General features: G+C 38.8%; 1 protein-coding gene across 1 annotated transcript in view; it reads left to right on the top strand.

The window, feature by feature from the left end:
• Positions 1–24,258, top strand: part of RYK (receptor-like tyrosine kinase) — a 104,833-nt gene that overhangs the window by 2,119 nt on the left and 78,456 nt on the right.

The following is a 24,258-nucleotide window of genomic DNA, read 5'->3' as shown; positions in this document are numbered from 1 at the left end:
ACCTCCTGCAGAATTTTTTCTAATGCAGATAGAATTGACCTGCTACAGGGTGTCTCTTGATGCTCCATTCTGCCAAATCGAGGTCTTCTCCTTCCATCCCTTTCCATCTCCCTCATCTAATTTTAAAGTATTCTTGGCCCCCGCCCCAAGCTGAGGTGGAGCAGGTGGGTGGGGCTGAGATGTATACCAGACGTACTGAGTTCTCAGAATGTAGTTTCCCATAGGATGTTTAAAACGACTTCGAGATCCTGTGTACCATGTTTTTACATAGTTATGGGTTAAATGCCTATGAAAGCTGACGTGGGAAACTAACCATCACTTTACTATGTCTAAGACAATGAATTTGGAATTCCAAGTATGGAACTTATAAATGAAGTTGGTAGTGACAACTTTATAAATTGAACTAATTGTTCCTGACACAAGAATGTTATTGTTTTAAACCAATTCATACATGCACGTAGTTTAAAAAATATCAAATAGTGCTAAAAGACGTAAATAAAAAATGATAGTCTTTCTACCTTTGACATTTTTATCTTCCAGGCCCTACTTTTCAGTGGAATCTGCTATCTCAAGCTAATTATTTTTTTCCTGTTTTTTACTTTTCATATTTTGAAATCAACATGGAATAAGCATTTGACTTCCTAGTAATCATGATTGAGTAGTTGCCTTCTTCTCATGCCCAAATCCCCCAATATAGTTAGGTCATTTTTGGTAAAGCCAGAAGTCCACATTTACATTACTGTGTATGTATTTATATTGTATATTTTTATTATACATACTCATGTATATATACATATGCATACACACATATATCAACTCCCTTCTGAGTTAAATAGTGACCCATGGTTATTTTTTTTCCCAATACGTTTTTGTTTTTCGTGGAACAAACAAGTGACTTTTAAACTTTTTATTAGTCTTTTATGTATCCGTGGCTGCATTCTCGCATATATTTCAAGAAATATGTTGATTGCTTTTAGTATCTTTTTCCAGGTAATACGTAAAATTATCTCAGTTTCACTTGGTTTTCTCTTAAAGATTCCCTGCTTTGGAGCCTTCTGTTCTTCCAGTCTGGACAGTAGGATTGTTTATCCTGCAGATTCTGTACCCTTCTCTCTGTCTCTGAGCTGTTTCCTGGATCTCCTGTCTTCCTTTTCCTTGGTTGGCTTCGTTTTGCTAAAGTATATCCTCAGTAGCTTCCTGAGAAGGGTTGCAGGGAAGGTAAGTAATTTGAGGCCTTGCATGTCTGAAGGTGTCTATCCTCTCCTCATGCTTTATAGGTGATTTGGCTGAATTCAGACTATTAGACTGAAAAAAAGTATAGATTTTCAATTTTGATGGCATTGTTGCACAGTTTTACACATTGGCTTTGAGGGTTTCTGATGAAAAATCCAAAGCCATTCTGATTCCTTTTGTTTTCCTTTTTTTGACCACATCTATGGCATATGGCAGTTCCCAGGCTAGGGGCTGAATCATAGCTGAGGCTGAGGCCTATACCACAGGCACGGCAGCATGGCAGTTGTGACTGACGCTGTAGCTTGTGGCAACACAGGATCCTTAACCCACAGAGAGAGGCCAGGGATCGAACCTGCATCCTCATGGAGTCTAAGTTGGATCCTTAACCTGCTGAGCCACAAGGGGAACTCCTCTGATGCCATTTTGTCTTTGTTTTTTAAGTTCAGGGTCTTTGTCTTTTTAAAATTCTGTAATTTTATCAGCTTTTGTCTGGGTTTTTCCATCTGTCTGTTATCCCTCTTATCTTAGTGAGCCCTTTCAATATGGAGACTCATATCCTTCAGATTCCAAAAATGTATGTTACTTCTCATAATTTCCTACCCATCACTTTTTGTTTTTTGTTTCTGAGATTTCTACTAGTTTGGTTATTGAATCTCCTGGCATTGATCTTTGGAAGTTCTTATGTTACCTCATATTTATATCTTTGTATTTGGGGATGGGAAAAAGGGGGGAAATTTCTCAATTTTGCCTTCCAGACTCTTTCATTTTTAAAATTTTAATGACAATTTAAAATTTTAGAACCTTTTTGTTCTCTATTTCCATTTCCTTTTTTGCTTTCATGTAATTCTGATTTTATGGATGTATTATCTTATCTCTGAGGTATTTGTTTATTGTTTTTAATTTTTTCTATATGTTTAGTATTTCAAAAATATTTCTTCTGCTTCCTCCAAAGTCCCTGTTCATTTCAAGGTTCTTTTTATGTTTGTTTAGATGGCAAATATCTATTGATCCTTGGCTGTCTGTAATTAAGAGCCAGATGCTGAAAAGTTGATTAGGGGAGCATGAACATGTCTGTGCATGCAGGTGGTCTAGTGGCCTCCCTTGGAATGCAGGCGAACTTCTCATTGGGAACCCCCACCTCCCCAACTTCACACCCCTGGCAGCACCTTCACATCTTGCCTGGAATTGGTCAGTGTCTGAAGTGAAGACATCTCCAGTCTGCTGCCTCTGGTGTGCTTGGTGATACACCAGCTGCCTGGGTTGGGGTTATGTATTTGGGGAGAGATGGAGGGTGCCATTGTTCAGGCTATAGACTTTGACTACTCTTTATAGCTCTCCTGCCTCTGGTTCAGAAAAAACTTTGGGTCTCTTGTTGGATCTAGGGATCCAACTGCTTTGAATATCCTCCATCAAAGACTCTCTCTTTGATAGACCTGAGCTTCAGCCCTGCCTTTGGTGGCCCTTGGTCCATCCATGGCTGAGCCTCTCCAGGGGTCCTGAGAGGCAGTGATCATTCCTTCAACTGCTTCCCATCTTGAAAAAGTTTGTTGAAATGTGTGACCCATTGTTGTCTTCTTTCCCCTTCTGTCTTTGTGGTTTAATGTCTTTGTGATTTCATTACTATCATTTTAGAGGAGTCCTGGGAGGAAATGGGGATAAAGGCAAGTGGTCATTCCACAATGTGTAAGTGGCAGTTAGTATTGGACCTTGACTATTGAAGATAACAATAGTTTTTTGGCAATGTCAGTATTAGGAAGAGTAGTGGTGGTGTGGCTGCAGTAATGGTTGATGCTTTTCAGAGCGCTGCTGATGTGTGGCAGTCGTCTGCCTGTGTCAAATACAAAGGTAATCTCTGTTTGAGGTGTGTACTCTTGCATTTTATAGAAGAGAGAGCAGACTTGGAGGTGGTGTGTAACCAGTTCGTTCCTTGGTAGCAGGTGTGCAGTCCTGTTGGAAGTGCATTGGTATAAAGACTCTAAAGGCTTGCAGAGCTTTTAACCTTTCTCTGTCATCCCTGTGTCCCCAGACCCTGCCGAGGCTGCAGTGTAGGCATCCGTTTCCCCATTTTACTTATGAAGCCTCTGATTTGGGACCTTTAGGGGCAGCGAATAGACTCAGTCTGGAATCCTTGCTGCCTCTTTGTCAGCTCTGGAGGAGCTGTGATTAACCAGAATGCTCAAGGAGTAGACCCTGCAGGCCTGCTGCCATATGCGCTCACTTGTAGTCTTGACTGTTATCTGCATCCTTTCCTGTTTTCTACCTAATTGATAACTCTGATAGCTGAGTTCCCTAGAAGTCCAGAGCTGGTGAAAGTGGTCTGTGGCTGGGGCAGTGTTAGGGCTTTGGAAATAAAATGCTGTTGGGTGGGGGAATGCTATAAACTGGTCATGACAGTGGTGTTAGTGATAGAAAATCTGTAGAAGTCAGGGGGACTTCTGAGAATAGACTCCACCTCCCACCAATTAGAAATTCACTTTCCATAAGTTGCATCTGAGTTAAATACCCTCTAGAAGAGTAAAGCCTTGTTCACATCTTACTTAAAATCAGTTCACTACTAGTTGAGATCATTGCCCTCCCAAATCAGTCCAGTAAAAGATTTTGAAGCCCAACCAAGTACCATACACTGTGAGAGGAAATGGCAATTCAGAATTACTAAATTCCTTTTCTTGAGGAATTCAGACTTTCATAGGGGAGATTAACAGTTGTATCTACAACTAAAATGCTGACATAAGAGTTACATTGCTGATAGTTATAAGTTTTGTGGGAGTGATTGCTTTTGACTGTAGAAGTGGGGATGGAGAGGCTTATGGGGTTTAGGGAAGGTGTTCCAGTAAAGGAGACAGTTGAGCCTCATCTTGAAGAATGAGCTTGAAAGGCAGAAAAGAGGGGCATTCCATGTGTCACAGAGAAAACAGCATGAACAAAGCCATAGATGTATGGAAGCAGATGTGTGCTAAATCAAGGAGTAGGAATAATGTAATGTGGCCAAGGTGAGAAAATTTGGCAAAGCCAGGGAGTAGAATATAAAGGTGGGAAATATGTTGAAATTGGATTAGGAATTTGAATTCTATTTTATAGGGAATGAGGAACTGTTGAATTTAGGAAAGGAGAGTACACAGATAGACCTAGGTTATAACACTGGCCCCAGTGGAAAGGGTGGTTTTGAAGACTGAAAAGCTAGATCTGGGAAATGGGACAGAGTCAGCCTTGTGCTGATAAGAGGGATCAGCTAGGGCAGTTGCAGGGGTGGGGTGGATTTGTGAGGAATTTGCAGGGAGTTGGGAGAAGACTTAGTGGAGGAGACCTAAGGGCTAAAGAAAAGGGAGGAGCCACAGAGGAATCTAGAGTTTCAGATTTGGGCAGCTGAACTGAGGGTTCTTAATTTTTGGGGAATGGTTGAGGGAAAGAAAAATGAGATGAGCCATGTGTTCCTTTCCTCCCAGCACCTCTCTCCGTCATCAGCCTCAGGCCAAGTGTTTTGGTGGTGGTGGGTGGGGGGCAATGAGGATGTCCTCTCTGCTGGCCTGCTGCATATTCTGCTGCTGCCCAGACTCTGAGGAGGTGGGTGCCAGTGGAGGTGGGTTAGCACTGTGCAGCAAACTCTTAACCCTCAGCATTTGGGGTGGGGTTGGTGGCATTGCTGCAGCATTAATTTGAATCCATGTGTTCTTCATTGGGAGAGCAAGACTGAGACATTGTGCAATTGTGGGTTTTGAGGGTTTTTTTTTTTTCCTTCTTCATGCTACACATGTGGGAGAACTCTCTCCAATTATGGCTAAACCTGTCCCCTATGAGTCATATCCTGAGTTGACTAATCAATTCTGAAGGTGCTGTCTGAAATACTGTTTGGATTTTAAGGGTCACTTTAGAAACAAACATGGGTATTTTTGTGAGCATCCTGAATTGAGAGGTTACGCAGCATTATTTTGGGGGGTTTAATACAGTTATGTCAGTGTTCTGAAAAAACTTGCCAGCTACACATACTAAAACAAAATAAAATAAAAACTTGATGTGAAATAGAGCCATTAACTACTCTAAAATTGTATCATGCTTAAAAGTATGCTTTTTGTGTGTGTGTTACTGTTGTACATCAAGTATTTTCTTTTTTCTTCCTTTTTTTTTTTTGAGAGTTAAGTTTTATTTGGGGTGAAATTAGGACTTGAGCCCAGGAGACAGCATCTCAGTCCCAAGAAGCAGCTCTCCATCAAGTATTTTCTAATCACTTGTTAAAAAGTTTTCATTTATGTAGGACCTTTAAAAATGTGATATGCTGGGAGTTCCTGTCCTGGCTCAATGGTTAACTAATCTGACAAGTATCCATGAGGACACGGGTTTGATCCCTGGCTTTGCTCAGTGGGTTGAGGATTTGGCATTTCCTGAGCATTGGTGTAGGCTGCAGACAGCTTGGATCCCCAGTTGCTGTGGCTGTGGCTGTGGCCAGCAGCTGTAGCTCTGATTCAACCCCTGGCCTGGGAACCTCCATATGCTTGGATGCGGCCCTAAATAGACAAAAGACCAGAAAAAAAAATGTGATGTGCCAAAAAAATGTGTGAGTATTGCTGAATTACATTATAGGTACTTACTGAATGAGTCTTTTAACTGTGCCCAGCAAATGACAGTGCTGAGTGGTGGAGTATTTCTGAAAAGGAATTTCATAGATCTCATTCTTGTTCATAAGATAAATATGTTGTGTCTTGTTCATAAATAATGGACATGTTTTTATATAAATGTGTCATCTATTTCACATATTTTCTCTTATCAACTGTTGGAAGTAGATGGCATTGGCATTTTTTTATAGATAAATCTGAGGCTCTGGGAAATTACAGAATTCGTGGGAGGTCGCAGAGATGTCTGGGGCTCCGTGACTCCCAAGTGCATGCTTTCTTTACTGTGCCTCCTCTGAAGGTTAACAGTATACTTAGTCTTTAACCAGAATCATCTGAGGGGCTTAAATAAAATATAGATTGCTAGACCTACTCTGAGCAATTTGCTTAGGAGATCTGAGCTGGGGTTCAGCTGGTGAAGTTTTTGAATGACATGTTTCATGGAGTGTAAGATGTATGGCTTTTTCACATTTGACCATCTCTGAAATGGGGACCATGTTGCAATCAATGGTGAGTCATCAGTTAATTGACAGTTTTTTTCTTTCTTAGTGGCACAGAAAATAATGGTGTAGTTTAGATTAAATGAAATATAGTGTTGTAATAAAGTGATATTGTAAGGGAGACTTAGACATAATATGCCACCTTTCCTTTTTTTGAAGGGAGTACCTGTCACAACTTTCTTTCAGAGTTGTAAAATTCACTGGTGGTATTATTATTATACTTGTGGTAATGGCTGTATAGTAATATCCTTGCAGGGGAGGCAAATGATGGCAGTGAGATATTACCATTAGGTTTAAAAACAGTAACAGCTCATTTTTCAGCTAGGAAGTTGCTGGCAAATGAAATATCAGTAGTTCTCAGCCTTATTTTGTGAACACCTTAAGGCATTTTCCTAGGTAAGGGTGTGTGGATCCCACATATATTAAGTTTTTTGTACTGTGACAGGAATTGTTAGACTTTGAGGGCATTGCAGGGCCTCCTGATGAAAGCTTATGGGTACAACTGAATCCCATAAAAGCTGGTTCTGGAAAGAAGCGTCTGCTACATTCTGTATTTCATCCTGGGATTCCCTGACCTACATAGTCTTTTTCCTTCCAGTTTTATTGAGATATAATTGACACCAGCACTGTATAAGTTGAAGGTGTACAGCATAATGATTTGACTTACATCATGAAATGATTATCGCAATAAATTTAGTGAACATCATCATCTCATGTAGATACAGTATTAAAGAAATAGGAAGGATTTTTCCTTGTGATGAGAATTCTTAGACTTACTCTCTTAATGTTCTGTATAACATATAGCAGTGTTATTTGCATTTTTCATGTTGTGCATTACATCCTTAGTATTTGTTTATCTTATAACTACAAGTTTGTACTTTTTGACTACCTTCATCCAGCTCCCCTGCCCCAAATTTTGTAAATAAAACTCCATACATTAAGGTTTACTTCGTTGAAGTTATATGGGTTTTGCAAATATTTTCACTATAGTATTACATAGAATAGTTTTACAGCCCTAAAACATCCCCTGTGAAGGGGGCATTTATATTTATTAATACTTCCCCTTGTATTTTAAAAAATTGGCTTTTAAAAATGTATTTATTGGAGTTCCTGTCGTGGCTCAGTGGAAGAAATCTGGCTAGTATCCATGAGGACTCAGGTTCCATCCCTGGCCTCACTCAGTGGGTTAAGGAGCTGGCGTTTCTCTAAGCTGTGGTGTAGGTCGCAGACGTGGCTTAGATCTGGCATTGCTGTGGCTGCAGCTCCGATTCAGCCCCTAGCCTGGGAACCCTCATGTGCCGCAAGTGTAGCCTTAAAAAGACAAAAAAAAAAAAAACAAAAAAAACTATTTATTATAGAAAATTTCAAACATTCAAAAGTAGAACATTTGTGTGTCCATCATCCAGCTTCAACAGTTATCAACTCATGGCCCATTTTGTTTGGTTTATACCTCTCCACTCCCCAGTCCACTCCCTCGTCCTCACTCCTCCCATCTTCTGCTTGGATTCTTTTGAAGCAAACTTGGGCAATAAAATTTCATACAAAAATTTTTGGTATGTATTTCTAGAAGATACTCTTTAAAATTTATTATAAACATTATCACGCTTAAGAAATTAGCAGTGATTGATAAATATAAAATATATAGGCATAGAACTTCCTGATTTGTAAATGAATGTTAATATAGAGATTCTTGCCTGTGACATGTTTCTTCTTTTGTCCCTACTCCCCACTATACCACTGTTGAGTTTCTGTGGTGCCAAACCCTTCTCACCCTAGAGTCTGCAGTCAGTGGTTGCTCAGCCTTATGTCCTTTCCCCAGATCTTTATATAGCTGGAGCCTTCTAGATCTCTTAAATTGTTACTTCCTCAGAGAGCCTTGCCTTCCTGGGGTTGACCCCCCGGTGCCATTATTTTCTATCACTGGGTTTTCTTTTAAGTACTTCATACTTTTGTTGAGAGCTAATTCTGTCTGAGTAGAGATCTTTTTTTATTTTCTACTCTATATCCCCAGCACCTAAAACAGTTGCCTGGCATATGATAGATATTCAGTTAAAGTTCAGTGAATGAATAAATGATTACACCCCCCCCCCTTTTTTGGATTCACTGTCTTGTGCCTTACTGGGATCATCATTTCTTGATTATTTACCATTGCCTGCTAAGTTATTATCCAAAAGTGAATAGAGGTTTACATAAATTAATTTTAATAACTTATTCCCTTTGAAGTTGCCTGATCTTCCCAAGTCTCTATCCCCTGCCATAAGGTGCCCCCATCTTGACTTCCATAGCTTTCTACCATCTACAAACACATCCATATCACTATACCCAGCATATTCTATCTTTTACCTTCTGCATTAAGACTACCTCATGGTTTGGACCATAGCAGTCTCAAAGCAGACTGCTGGACCACACTACAGTTGAGGAATGTAAAGTATTCAAGAGAGAGTCAGGCAAAATAGTTAAAAGCTGGAAAATAGAATTTCTGATCTTTTCTTCTGAAATGCTAAACTGCTGTTAATCCTAGACAGTGAATTTTTTCATCTCCTACATAGTAGTTTTCATCCCTAGAAACTTCATTTGGATCTTTTCATATCTTCCATGTCTCTACTTAATTTTTTGTGAGGTACAGTTTTGTTCAGTGTTTGCTAATTCTAACATCTTTGCCAGTTATGGCTTAATTTCAGTTGATTTATCTATCTGTCTGTTTATTTATTTGTTTTTATTTTTTGCATGCCTGGTAGTTTTTGACTAGATGGCAGGCATGATAATTATATCCTCCTGGATGCTAGATATTTTTGTATTCATATAAATATTCTTCGGTTTTGTTCTGGGATGCATTTAAGTTACTTGGAAACAGTCTGATCCTTTCAGGTCTTGCTTTTAAAACTTGTTAGATAGGACAGGAGCAGTCCTCAGGGTAGGTCTCCACAATTAAGACACTTCCTGTGTGCTTTCTCCAGTGACCTATGACTCATGAGATTTTCCAGTCTGGCTGGTGGGAATAAGTGGTAGTCCAAAACCTATGGAGTGCTATGCACTGTTAACTTTTTATTTTTTCTCTGGCCTTGTGTACCTTCCTTGTGCATGCTTTGATCAGCACTCACCTGAAGAAGGCTAGAGGAGCTCTGCAGACCTTGGAAGTTCTCTCTGTGCAGCTCTCTCCTTTCTGGTACTGTGTCCTACATGTGCTAGCTTTCTCTGTCTTTCTGAACTCTCATGTATTTTGTCTGCTTTTTGGTTATTTTAGATAAGAAGGTTAATCTGGTCTTGTTATTCTGTCTTGTCCAGAAGTGAAAATGGCCAAGGATTTTTTTTTTTTTTTTTTTTTTTTGGTCTTTTTGTCATTTCTTGGGCCGCTCCTATAGCATATGGAGGTTCCCAGTCTAGGGGTCGAATCAGAGCTGTATCCGCCGGCCTATGCCAGAGCCACAGCAGCGCAGGATCCGAGCCGAGTCCGCGCAACCTACATCACAGCCCACGGCAACGCCGGATCCTTAACCCACTGAGCAAGGGCAGGGATCAAACCTGCAACCTCATGGTTCCCAGTCAGATTCGCTAACCACCGCGCCACCACGGGAACTCCAAGGATTATCTCTTTTGCTTGTTTACACCTCTTCTAAAGTTAGCTCCTTAGATTGTTTGCTAAAGGAGAGAATTTAGTCCAATTTCAAGAAAAAAGTTTTAAGGTTTGTATATGTGTGCAGGCACCTGTGCGCAAATGAGGGTTTATAGTAGATAACATGGTATGGGACAGACAGTGTTTGATTTGGAATCTGCATATGTGAATTTTAAATCCATCTCCTGCTTTATGAGGATAGGCAAGTAATTAATGTTTGAGTGTTGGTTTCCTCATATATGAGATGCTTTTCAATGTATAACAGGATGTCTACTATCATAGTTGCTATAATGTATATGAAAATGTTACATAATCCTCAAAATAGGACTTCCTGTGTGACTCCCAGCAGAATCCTCAAAATAATTTATTTTAGTTACTGATGGGGGATTTGTATGTTTTTGAGTGAAAACCAAAATCAGAGAATGTTAGAAAGAGAGGTCACTTAGCTAGTACCTGGTTGATTGATTGCTCTGGGTAGCAACATTTATCACTTGCTGAACAAGTGTTTATTGAGTGTACACTCAGCCTTATTTTTTAGGGGTTTGGCATGTTTTGGTGAGTAAAACAAATTAAGATCCCTGCCGTCAGGGAACTAACTTTTATGGAGAGCCAAGTGACTTGCCTAAGAAAAGAATTCAGGTAGCTGGAACTGGACTCCAGGTTAGCACTTGGAGTTGCTGGCAGGGAGAAGTGATATTTGTGAGTTCCCAATTGTTCCTCGAGCCCCATAACAGCCAGGAGCTCAAATGAGTTACTAATGGCCTCTGCAGCTGACTTGAGAGAATGTGCATGTTCCTACTAGGAGTTGGCTGTGAAAAGAGGTGGAATGGTGGTTATGTCAAATCGAGTAAATTAGTCCATCTCTGCTATAGAGCTGTACTTGAAATGCATATTTGAACTGTTAAGATCATTTTCTTCTTTAAATAGAGTGGGGGGCCAATAATAAATTGTTTCCAGAGTACCATTTTATCCGATACTGGAACATTCTGGTACTCTGGCAGGGTATGTATGCCTCATATTTGATGTCATAGTTCTAGAGATATTTGGGTTGTAGTTTTGTTACTTACTATCCTAAGATAGGAATTGGGAAGCACCTTTAACACATTTGCAGTTGTGGTACAAATTGTATCTCTGGGGGAGTTTTTATAGGTTTTTTAAGATGACAGCTATATTATTTGGATGTGAAATCTTGTTCCCTGATCCTGTGTTTTAGTGTCAGCTCTCTTTGTAATTTCTTATCCATCCGTTATAGTATTTTCAGATGGGGAAGGTGACAGTATTATTTGAGTCATCTACTTGAAATTAAAAGTGAAGGGGGAAAAGAAGTGAATATATGCTCCTGAGAGGATCAGGAGATTCCCTTCTATGACACTGACCCCCTAGCCACCTCTCAGGGACCAGAGGGTGGGTCCACTGCCTTTCCCTCACAGAGGCCAGTTTTAAGCAGAGAATGAGGAGGCAGCCTGTAGGAAGGAGGTAGAAGGAAGGGGCATATATTCTTTGTCTTCTCTTGTTGATCATGCATGTTTTCTTTCTCTTAAAATCTCACTTTAATTCTTTTTATACGCTGTGTGTGTGTATATGTACTCAATTCTATCCAGGCACTTAAGGTTATGGGAGAAAAGTAGGAGGAAAATCTGAATGGGCAGAGACTACGTGAAAAATCTTATATAATCTACAAGATTATTGTTTAAACAGCTATGGGGATTGAAGATTTATGTGCTTTTTCTTTTTTTAATTATGAAACATAGATGCCCGTTTCTTACTGTCTAACATTTGTAAATTCCCTGTCTTATGATGTGGTTAAATATTAGGTCTTAGCTAAATTTCTAGGTATTATTTGACTATAGCTAGATCTCTAAGCTTCTGATGGACAAATTGTTACTTTATTGTATCTATTTCAGTTTGCTAGTTTCCATAAACTAGGGAAATTTGAAATAAGAGTTCCATATTTATTTAATTTCAGCATTGTTTAAAATATGGACTATTTAGTGGTTTCATACATAGTAAGTGATTTTGGCTTTTTTCTTCTGGCTTGTATACCACACCATCCTCAGAACCTAGAAAATTAACTTGACTAAATTTTTAACTTAAGTTTTGACTAGCATTTGGAAACCATAGATGATATCACAGAATAGTAGAGTTTTGGCTGACATTTGGAAACCATGGATGATATCATAGAATAATAGAAATTTGTGGCTGAGGAGAGACTTTTAACTTTGTCTGATTTAACTTTTTTGTTATATAGTTGAGAAAATTGATACCTAGAGAAGGTGATTAAAAACATTGATTGCCAAAGGTTACTCATCTATTTATTAGCAGAAATTCTGCTTTAGTTCTCTTTCTACAATATCACTTTGGTTTTTCTGCCGTAACTGATGTTCTCTTTAAAATATAATTTCCCCGGAGTTCCCATTGTGGCTCAGCAGTAATGAACCCAAATAGGATCCATGAAGATAGGGGTTTGATCCCTAGCCCCCTCAGTGGGTTAAGGATCTGGCATTGCAGTGAGCTGCGGTTTGGGTCCAGATGCGACTTGGATCTGGAGTTGCTGTGGTTGTGGTGTAGGCCAGCAGCAACAGCTCTGATTTGACCGACCCCTAGCCTGGTAAGTTCCATATGCCCTGGGTGCCCCTCCCCCCCAAAAAATAATTTCCCTGAAAATCCTTCTTTGGTATAGTTGACTTTTATCAATAGTCAGCCATTCATGCATCTAACGTTTTTAAGACTCCAGCCTTGCTCGTGATGTGTGCAAGGTAGCGGGGAAGACAGATGTGTGAACAGCTCCCTGGAATATATTTTGTTACGTGCAGTAAAGGTGGCTCTTTTTTAAAGGGAGGTGGTTTGGCCATTGGCACTAATCCACCATTGTTATGGCCTTAGGAAACCAATAGTTAACTTTTAAAATTGTTTGGAAAAAGTTTTGAACTATTAAATTATTTGAACTTGAGCTACACAGGCCAGGTCATGTAGATATAGGTCTTATTAAGTTTGAGCTTAATACTGTCTAGGGGAAAATGAATTTTCCTTGATGGATGTTGAGAGTTTTGCAGAAATAACTTTGGTTTTTCAGCTTGGAATTTGGGCTGTTTAAAAATAACTTATGAACAAATCTCATATTTTCTAACAAGAGAGCAACATTCCTGTTTTACTGGCATTGGCAGTGAGAAACTTAGATAGTTGTTACAGATGAACAACTAAAATGTTTTTCATCTTGGGTTAGAGTAGAAAAATTCTATGCATTCTAACAACAAAATGCTATCTCTTCAATCCATGGCTGTCCACCCTTGTTCCTGTCACCTTCCAGCAGAGCCCCTTTCCACCCTCTATCCACTCTAGATTGCCCACCCTGTTCTCTCTTTACTGGCCCTTTCACTTTTATCTTGTGGAGCTCTAGTTTTGTTTTGAAGTTTCCTCTGACTCTTTCATGGTGCTGCTTTATCTCTTCAGCTTTCATGGTGCTCCCCTTCTGAGTGAAAGTTTCCTTATAATCCTTTCCAGTCACTGGAAGCCAATTTTAAATACACTCCCTCCCCATTTATGGGGCAGGATCCAGCTTCTCTTTTTTAATTAATTTTTTTATTAAAAGTATAGTTGATTTGTAATGTACCATTTTTTCTTTTCTTTTTTAAAAATAATAATTTTTTGAGGTGAAATTCACGTGACAAAATTAACCGGTGTAAAGTGAATAAATAATTCAGTGACATTTAGTTACATATACCATGTTGTACAACCGCTAACCCTGTCTAGTTTCAAAACATTTCCATTGCTCCAAAATAAAGTTCCTCACCCATTAAGGAGTTTTTTTTTTTCTCATCTCCCTGTTCCTCAGCCCCTTGCAACCACCAGTTTGTGTTCTATTACTGTGGATGTATCTGTCCTTCCTGGACATTTTATGTGAATGGACTAATAAAACATGGGACCTTTTCCATCTGGCTGCTGCTGCTTTTTTTTAAATGGCCACACCCGAGGCATATGGACATTCCCAGGTCAAGGATTGAATTCCAGCCGTAGCTGCAATGTATGCCACAGCAGTGGCAATGCCAGATCCTTAGCCTGCTCCACCACAGTGGGAACTCCTTGGCCTGCTTCTTATTCTCCTGAAAACTATAGCTTTGTCGCCTTCCCTATCATCCTCAGAATTTCCCATGTTATCCTCATGCAGACAATGAGCGTGGGTAGTCCAAGAATTTTCTTCCCATTTCAGCCCCATTGCCAGTGTGGCATGAGGAAATTCTTTCTGATCTTTGATTTCCTTTTTTCAGTTCATAGCGCTCTACCAAATTTTACCTTTTTTCTGGGTATTTTATGGGAAAGTTGAAGGAGGGTAGTAATAATTTAGTCATTAATAATTTATTATTGCTAGTGCTAATCTTGATATAGTAAAGGTATTATCTTTACCAATGTGATTTTTCTTATTGAATTTTGTTGTTTGAGGGCTTTCTCTCTACCTCTCACTGGACTTCATGGATTATTTTAGGCCATAATTGGGTTTTTGTTTAGTGAATTGCTACAGCTGTATGCATATTTCTTTAAACAAGTTTTGAAAACTAATTTTTATTTTTCCCACTTTAACTTTCATAGAAAATTTAAGAAAAGAAAAAGAATAAAAGTATGCAATAAAAAATAAACCCATAATCCACCATTTATAATCAGCCACTGTTCATCTTTTTTGAGAAATGCAACAGACACATTGTGCATATACATGTACATTTTTTTTGAAAGGCAGATTCTTTGTTCTTTTGTTTTAAACTTTTTTAAAAAATTGAAGTATAGTTAATTTACAGTGCGCATTAGTTTTCAGGTATACAGCAAAGTGATTGGGTTTATATATATTGCTTTTCAGATTCTTTTCCATTATAGGTTATTACAAGATATTAAATGCAGTTCCTTGTGCTATACAGTAGGTCCTTGTTGTTTATGTCATATATAGTAACATGTATGTGTTAACCCCAAAGTCCTAACTAACACAGTCCCCCGTCACCTTTGGTAACCATGAGTTTGTTTTCTATGTCTGTGAGTCTATTTCTGTTTTGTAAATAAATTCATTTGTACCTTTTTTTTTTTTTTTAAGATTCCGCATAGAAGTGATAAATGGTATTTGTCTTTCTCTTTCTGACTTACTTCACTTAGTATGATAATCTGTAGACTCATCCATGTTGTGGCAAATGGCATTATTTTATTCTTTGTTATGGCTAATGTTCCACTGTATGTATATACCACATCTTCTTTATCCATTCTTTTTTTTTTTTTGTCTTTTTGCCATTTCTAGGGCCGCTCCTGCGGCATTTGGAGGTTCCCAGACTAGGGGTTGTATGCGGAGCTGTAGCTGCCGGCCTACTCCATAGCCACAGCAATGCAGGATCCGAGCCGTGTCTGTGACCTACACCACAGCTCACAGCAATGCCGTATCCTTAACCCACTGAGCAAGGCCAGGGATCGAACCCGCAACCTCATGGTTCCTAGTCGGATTTGTTAACCACTGAGCCACTACAGGAACTCCTTCTTTATCCATTCTTATGTCACTGGACATTTAGATTGTTTCCATGTCTTGGCTATTGTAAGTAGTGCTGCTATGAACATTGGGGGTGCATATACATGTACATTTAACTTTAATTCATTGGACACTTACTGAACACACGGGAACTATTATAACATGCATGGGAACTATTCTAGATGCCAGAAATTGCTAAAAATTTGCTATTTGTAGTTTGTATCTTGCCTATTCTTTTTTTTTTGGTCTTTTTTCCTTTTTCTAGGGCCACTCTCATGGCATATGAAGGCTGCCAGGCTAGAGGTCCAATCTGAGCTGTAGCCGCCAGCCTATGCCAGGGCCACAGCAATGCCAGGTCTGAGCCATGTCTGCGACCTACATCACAGCCCACGGCAACGCCGGATTCTTAACCCACTGAGCGAGGCCAGGGATCGAACCTGCAACCTCATGGTTCCTAGTCAGATTCCTTAACCACTGAGCCACAACAGGAACTCCCTGCTGAGCCACAATGGGAACTCCACCTATTCTTATTTAATGTTACTCTCTAAGCAAACTCAGTTCATTAAAATTTATTTGTAAGAGTCCTATTCATGGCTTCATAGTCTGTTTCAGTGTTTTTCAGTCATTAAAATCTGTCTTCAAAGGGAAGCTCAATATGTCACCTAGATGAACAGGAAGAGATTGACTGAAAGGATGTAATGACTTGGGGTACCACTTCTTTTCTTCTCCCACTTCTTTTCTTCTCCAAAGGAAAAGAAACTATGAAAACCTGTTATCTGTTATGGATGTATAAGTCACTGCCCTATTATAGCTGGTCATTTATATTGTTAATTCTCTTCAATTTTAAATATTAGGTTGACTAATATCTTTATGCATAAACATTTGTATCTATATTTGGTTTCTTTATGATGAATTTTTAGAAGTGGATTTACTGGGTCAGAATATAAATATAAAGCCTATATGTTCACAAATTACTTGCTTGCCACACCCTGCCTAACATTCAGTATTATATTTAAAGAATATAAGCATTTCTGTTGCAACACCAAATATATTCCTTAAAAAATCCTTCAACATTCCCAAGTCACTGAAAATATCAGGACTTATGGGAAAAATACGGTTAAAGACAAACCATTCAAGATTGCTGCAATTTTCAAACCAAGTACTAACAAAAGCATGATTGATAATTTATAAGATAACTTGGACAGCCCAGTCAAACCACTTAGGGTTGCTGGGGCTGCTTCAGAGGAGAGTTAAAGATGTTCAAACTTAATAGGGTGGAAAGTCACTGGCTTGCATGATCTTGAGATAGTGCAGTTGAAAACAGCTTACTGAGTCCAGGAAACATGCAGAGATTGGTGGTTCTCCTCTGAGGAGGGAGCCCTTGGGTGCAGATACTTGTAGTTTTCTTAAAATAGGGCTGAGAGGGTTCCAGCTGGCAGTAGCTGAGCTGTGTGAGGGTCTTTCCTTTTCCACTGAAAGTTAACACTTTTTTTTTTTTTTTTTTGCTTTTTAGAACTGCACCTGTGCCATGTGGAAGTTCCCAGGCTAGGGGTCCAATTGGAGCTGCAGATGCTGGCCGATGCCACAGCAACGCCAGATCCGAGCCACGTGTGCAACCTATACCACAGCTCATGGCAACACTGGATCCTTAACCTACTGAGCGAGGCCAGGGATGGAACCCGAATCCTTGTGGATACTAGTTGCATTCATTTCCGCTGCACCACAACGGAACTCCCTGAAAGCTGAAATTCTTTACCTGCTATTCCAATTCCCCTTGCCTGGGAAAATTCAGCACAGTGTAAAGCAACACAGTTTTTATGTTGTGTTGGTGTTATTTATTAACCACTTATAAGCTAATAGGAACCTGTCTTAAGACAGAACAGACTATATTTATGAAAATTTGAATCTCATTTTAATGGTTTCTTTGAAGAAATTCAAACTTTTTCAAACTAGAAGTAACTACCCTAGTTAATAAAAAATGGCTATTTCAAAACAAATGCTTTCAAAATCTAGCTGGGAAGTAGTAGCTCTGTTTAATGATTATATTCGAGTTTCAATACCTCAGTCTAGGGTAGTGAATTTCAAATTTTCAATTTATTTTGGCCATTAACTGTTTATAGATAGGGATCACAGGGCTCCAAACTCTGAGTCAGCAGCTTATGAATATTAACTTTGTTTGTTGAGCATAGAAGTCATGGTTTTATGGTGACTATCATTTGTGGGAATGACTTCATCCAGGATTATGCAGCATTCACTTACAGCACCAGAGAAGACAAGGCGTAGGAGAGTCAAGCTAGTTCAGGATGGGGTGTTTTCAGAGTGGGTTATGTATGCCTTGATGCAGGTTGTGGGAGAAAGTTGAGGGTGTGGTAAGAAAGTAATTGTAGTAGTTAAGATTGAGGTCAGTTTAAGAAGAAAGTAAGGAAATGATTGCTATAATTTTAATTGAATGGAAGAAACAAGAGGATTATAAACACTGGAGATATTATGCCCAGAAGATAGCTGTTGTAACAATAAGGGAGCTGAAGAGCTACTAACTACTGAGATATTGCAGTTCAAGATTTTGGAGGTAGAGCAGTTTTGTGTATGGCCACTGTCCACAGAAATGGGGTGCTTTAGTATGGATGAAGGTTGTTGGAGTTGAGGAATAAAAGAAACATTGAGAGTAGATTGGTCTCAAGTACATTGGGAGTCTGCCGTAATAAGTCATAGGAGAAGGATGTTAGAAATTTTATAAACTGGTTCCAGAATCCTCAGTGAATGAGGTAACAAAGCTACTGGGAAGGAGCTTTATGTGGAGTTGAATTTACAGAATGCCCAGATGTTCTTGACACTTTGAACTATGTTTGGAAAACTTAAATATTTACACATCATTGTTATTATCCCCAGTAATAACATTATAACTTATTTATTAGGAACAAAATTCTTTATTTTCCTGTGAATGATGTTTGAAGTTTAAATTTGGAAGTTTTTGATTGCTTAAGATTATTTTTTTCTAAAACTTTTTATGTTGGCGCTAGTAACATTCTTTGGTATGCAGGCTTTTCGAGATTAGGGAAGAGGTAAAAACTGCAGTTGACTTTTTTTTCTGCCCTCTTTAAAAATGTAGGTAAACCTCACATATAATGAGATATGCAGAGCTTAAATGTACAGTTGGTTGAGTTTTTAAAAATGTGTACCCCTGTGTAACCACCACCCCAATTAGATGCAGAACATTTCCATCACCCCAGGAAATTCCCTTTGCAGTCAGTTCACCAACCTCCCTCCCGACTCCCTTCCTAAGCAACCGCAGTGATCTGATTTCTATCACCACAAATTAGTTTTGCCTGCCCTAGAAGCTTATATAAATAGAATTATATAGAGTCTACTCTCTGTATAGCTTCTTTCATTCATATAGTCTGTGAGATTTATCCCTTTTGTTACGAAGTCTCAACAGTTAATTTTCACTGTTGAATACCGTTCCATTGTATGAATATACCACAATTGGTTATTCATTCATCTGGGATGGACATTTGTGTTGTTCCCAGTTTGGGCTATTCTGAATAAAACGTTCACATGTGAGTTTTGTTGTTGTTGTTGTAGTACTCTTTTGTGGAATCGTATGTTTTCATTTCTTTGGATAATTACCTGGGAGTGTAGTTACTGGGTCATAGAGTAAGTGTATACTCAACTGCCAGTTTTCCAAAGTAGTTGAACATTTTTACATTCCTGGCAATGTAGGAGAGTTGCAGTTGCTCCAGATCCTTACAGCATCTCATTGTGGTTTTAATATATATTTCATTGATGACTAATGATGTTTAGCACTGTTTCATATGTTTATTTTCCATTTGCATGTCTTTTATTACAGAATATATCTTCACATCTTTTGCCCATTTTATTTGTGTTGTCTTTTTATTTTTGGTTTGTAAGAGATCTTTATATATTCTCGAAAAAAGCCCTTTTAGATAGGTGTGAATATTTTCTCCCAGTATGCGACTTGAATTTTATTTTCTTAATGTCTTTTAAGGAGCAGAAGTTTAAAAATTTTTCTTTTTTGGCTGCACTTGCAGCATGCAGAACTTCAGGCATTGAACCCACATCACAGCAGTGACCCGAGCCATGACAGTGACGACACTGGCTCTTTAACCTTCTGAGCCTACAGGGAACTCCAGAAGTTTTAAATTTAAATGATGACCAATTTATCAGTTTTTTCTCTTTGGGTTCCTGGTTATAGTGTGGCCAGTCCAAGAAGTCTTTGCTTAACCCAGACTGTGAAGATATTAACTTATATTTTCTTCTAGAAGCTTTAAGCGTTTAGCTTTTACTTTTAGGTCTATAATACATTTCAAATCAGTTTTTGTGTGATATGTAAGGAGGGCTCAAGATTTCCCCCTATCTATACCTTTATCCCTTTGGTTTAGCATCACTTTGATTGAACTGACATTGTGCCTTTGTTGAAATTCCTTTGGCCTCACACTTGTGGGTTTATTTTTGGATTCTGCTCTGTTCCGCTGATACATCTACCCTTACACCAGTGCCACACTGTCCTGATTACTCTGGCTCTTTACATTATGTTGTAAATCAGGTAATATGAGTCTTCCAACATTGTCTTTTTATTTTCCAAGGTTGTTTTGGCATTTAAATTTCACTTCATTTATGTATTTATTTTCTTGGTCACGCTGGAGGTATGTGGAATTTCCCCAGCCAGGGATTGAACCTGCACTGCAGCAGTGACCTGAGCTGCTGCAGTGACAATCCAGGATCCTTAACCTGCTGCACCACATTTCATTTTAGAATTAATTTGTTTCTTTGAAAAAGTCTGTAAAGATTTTGGTTAGGATTACTTTAAATCTATAGATCAATTCAAGATCCTTGACATCTTAACAATGTTGAGGTTCATCTAAGAGAATGGTATCTCTCTACTTCCTTAGGTCATTTCTGATTTTTCTTAGCCATGTTATGCAGTTTTCAAGTATAGAGGGCTTACTTATCTTTAGTTAGAATTATTTCTTGGTAGATACTGTTGTTTTTTAATGTTATGGTACTGATTTTTAAATTTTATTTTCCAATTGTTGCTTAATATAGAGAAACGTAATTGAGGTTTTAGTATTGGCCTTGCATTCAGACTTTGCTAAGTCCATGAATTGGTTTTAGTAATATTTTAGTAGATTTTCTAGTGTTTTCTCTGCATATATAATCCTATCATCTATGAGCTGTGGTTCATCCTCTCTAACCTTTATCCTTTTGTCTTATCTTAAACATTGGCTGTGACCTCCACTGCAAGGTTGAATAGAAGTGTTGGAAATGGACATCCTTGGCTTGTTTCTGATCTTAGAAATAAGAGTTTAAATTCACCATTGAGTATAATGTTAGCTAGTGTTTTTGTAGATGCTCTTTACCAAACTGAGAAAGTTTATTTCTCTTCCTAGTTTGCCCACAGTTTTTTTGTTTGTTTTTTAAATCACTATTAGGCTTTGAATTTCACCAAATGTATTTTCACATCTATTGACACAGTCTGCGTTATTTTTTATTCTTTAAACTGTGTTTAATTATATTGATTTTTAAAGGATTACCTTTAATAAACACTTGGTCATGGTGTATTATCCTTTTTCTGTGTTGCTGGACTCAGTTTGCTAATGTTTTGTAGAGGATGTTTGTGTCTGTGTTTGTGAGGGAGGTCAGTCTGTAATTTTTTTTTTTTTTACAATATTTTCATCAGATCAGTCTAATTTTTTTTTTTTACAATATTTTCATCTGGTTTTGATATCAGTGTAATTCACGAAATGAGTTAGGAAGTTCTTTCTTTGACTTTTTTCTGAAAGAGTTTATGCAAGGTTAGTGTTAATATCTTTTTAAAATGTTTGATAAAATCTGTCTGGACCTAGAGCTTTAGGGGAAGTTTTTTAATTATTTGGAGGATTTGTTTGTTTGTTTGTTTTGCTTTTTTAGGGTGGCACTCACAGCATATAGAGGTTCCCAGGCTGGGGTCTGATTGCAGCTACAGCTGCTGGCCTACGCCACAACCACAGCCACACAGGATCTGAGCGTCTGCAACCCATACCACAGCTCACAGCAACACCAGATCCTTAACCCACTGAGTGAGGCCAGGGATGGAACCTGCATCCTCTTGGATACTAGTCAGATTCGTTTCTGCTGAGCCACGACGGGAACTCCTAATTATTTGGAGTTTTAATTTCTTCTTGTCAGTTTTGGTAAATTCAAGGATTTTTCTCTTATTTGAATTATTGAACTTAATTGTCTTTAAATTGTTCATAATACTCTTTTTTTTAACATCTATAAGATTTGTAGTACCTTTTCATTCCTTAACATTGGTAATTTGTTTTTTCTTTTTCTTTTTTTCTTAATCAGTCTTGCAAAGGGTTTAACCATTTTATTTTTACAAATACTCATCTTTCGGCTTTATCCTTTTAGTTAATTTCTTTATTGTGGAATTTGATGACAGAAGGTAGCCTGCATTATTTCAAGTTAGAAACCTTTTTTTTTTTTTTGGTCTTTTTAGGGCTGCATCCAGGGCATATCAAAGTTCCCAGGCTACACCACAATTGGGATTGAATTGGAGCTGCAGCTGCCAGGCTACACCGTAGCTGTCTGGGACCTACACCGCAGCTCATGGCAACGCCGGATCCTTAACCCCCTGAGAGAGGCCAGGGATCAAACTTGCATCCTCATAGATGCTGGTTGGGTTCATTACCACTGAGCCACTATGGGAACTCCAGAAGCTATTTTTTAAAATGTGTGTGGTTTAATTCATGATGAACCTTCCTTGTGTCATGTCCCATAGTCATATTGTTTAAATTGTATGTCTGCACTAAGTTTTTATCTGTTTTGAACTTCACTGTTTTCTTAAGTTTGTTAGTTTCCAACTGTGATTATGGATTTGTTTATATCTTCTTAATTTTTTTCCCTTTTGGTTTTTGCTTTCTGTATTCGAAGCTTGTTTGCTCGTTGTACTACTGTTGTTTTAGGAAGGGACCTCTTTCAGGTCCCAAGAATCGGCTCTAGTCTAACACTCAGAAATGAATTTGACGAAAAGCAAAAGATGTTATTGGGAAGGGGCACGTGGGCAGAGAGCAGCAGGGTAAGGGGACCCAAGAGAGCTGCTCTGCCCTGTGGCTCGCAGTCTCAGGTTTTATGGGAATGGGGTTAATTTCTGAGTTGTCTCTGGCTAATTGTCTTGCTCAGCCCATTTTTGGTTTGACTCAGGGTCCTTCCTGGTGGCCTGTGCATCTCTCAGACAAGGTGGATTCCAGTGACAAGGATTCTGGGAGGTTGGTCATCTCTTCCCTCTGACTGGGCCCTCCCAAATTCTTCTGGTTTTCGGAGAGCACCATGTTCTTTATCAAGGCTGCCTGTTGTGAGACAACTCATACAAGCAGTTATTATTTTGCCTGGCCATGGTGGGTGGTTTCAGTCAATGGTTCCCCAACACTGTATTTTATGTTTTTATGAATACAAACTTTTTCTTACTCATAAATTTCATATTAATTAATTAAGTTATTAATATAAAATCTTTTTACCTTGAGTTCTAGTTTGTCTCATGTCAATACTACCATGTTTCCTTTTTTTTTTTTTTTTTTTTTTTTTTATCTTGGCTGCACTCGTGGCATCTGGAAGTTCCCAGGCGTGGGGCCAGGGGTTGAATCCAAGTTGTAGCTGTGTCATAGGTTGATCTGTGCCACAGCTGCAGCAGCTCCAGATCCTTAACCCACTATGTCATAGCAGGAACTCCTATTTTTTTTTTTTTTTTAATCTGGCATATATTTAAAAAATTTTTTCTCAGTGTCTCTTGTGAACAGCATCAATCTAGACTAGAGTAAGACTCAGATGTTTTTAAAAACAGGCAAAATTTAAATTGTTTACAATTGTGTTTGCTGATGCTTTCTTCGTACCCAGCTTTCTTTCCTTTTTTTTTTGTTTGCATTTTAGGGCCCTACCTAGGACATGTGGAAGTTCCCTGGCTAGGGGTCGAATCAGAGCTACAGCTGCCATCCTATGCCACAGCCACAACAACACGGCAGCCGAGCCATGTCTGCAACCTATACCTTAGTTTATAGCAGTGCTGAGCAGGATTGAAACCACATCCTCATGGATACTAGTTGGGTTCGTTTCTGCTGCTCCAAAGTGGGAACTGCCTGCACCCAGCTTTCTTGTTGCATTTTCCTTCTTACTTTTCTCTCACCTTCTTACCTTCTCCCCCCCCACCCCCTTTCTCCAGCCCCACCAGTCCTTCCTTCCAGATGTTTGCTAGCACATCCTGTCCTTTTGCAGAAGGCTCTAACTTTCTCTCATTGCATTTGATATCCTCTATAGGATAAATACAGCAGTGCTACCCAGCCAGTGCAGCAGCTTTCCCCTATGTAAGTCTTAAATCTCATTTCTGGATTAATGATTGTGTTCAGTTTAGTTCAGAAATGAGAAAACTAATTTTACAGAAGTGCCTGTAGCAGAGTTATTTGTTTCCATATCTGTATCTGAGGAGGCGTGAGCTCCCTATTTTGGCCTCTTTGCATGCCATCAGGTGTTTCAGACTCTTGGTATAAGGCTCAATAAATATGAAATTTACATTTCAGTTGGCTTCGCCATACCTTTTTCGCTCCAGTGTGTGGAATATGTGTCATGCGTTATTGGGAGGGACACCTGGACACAACTTTAAATAACTGTAGATCAGCTGAGAGAATTCACCCCTGCTTTTATTTCAGTTTTTTTGGATTATCATGGAGAAAACCTTTGAATCTTTACCTCTCTCAAATGCTTGCTATTATCCTCTTCCTCTCTCTTGTAAATAATGAGCTGGGCTCAGGTTCACTGCCTTCT

This window comes from Sus scrofa, chromosome 13 (genome assembly GCF_000003025.6).
Source record: "Sus scrofa isolate TJ Tabasco breed Duroc chromosome 13, Sscrofa11.1, whole genome shotgun sequence".
NCBI classification, from domain to species: domain Eukaryota; kingdom Metazoa; phylum Chordata; class Mammalia; order Artiodactyla; family Suidae; genus Sus; species Sus scrofa.
This window is presented reverse-complemented; position numbering and strand designations above follow the sequence as displayed.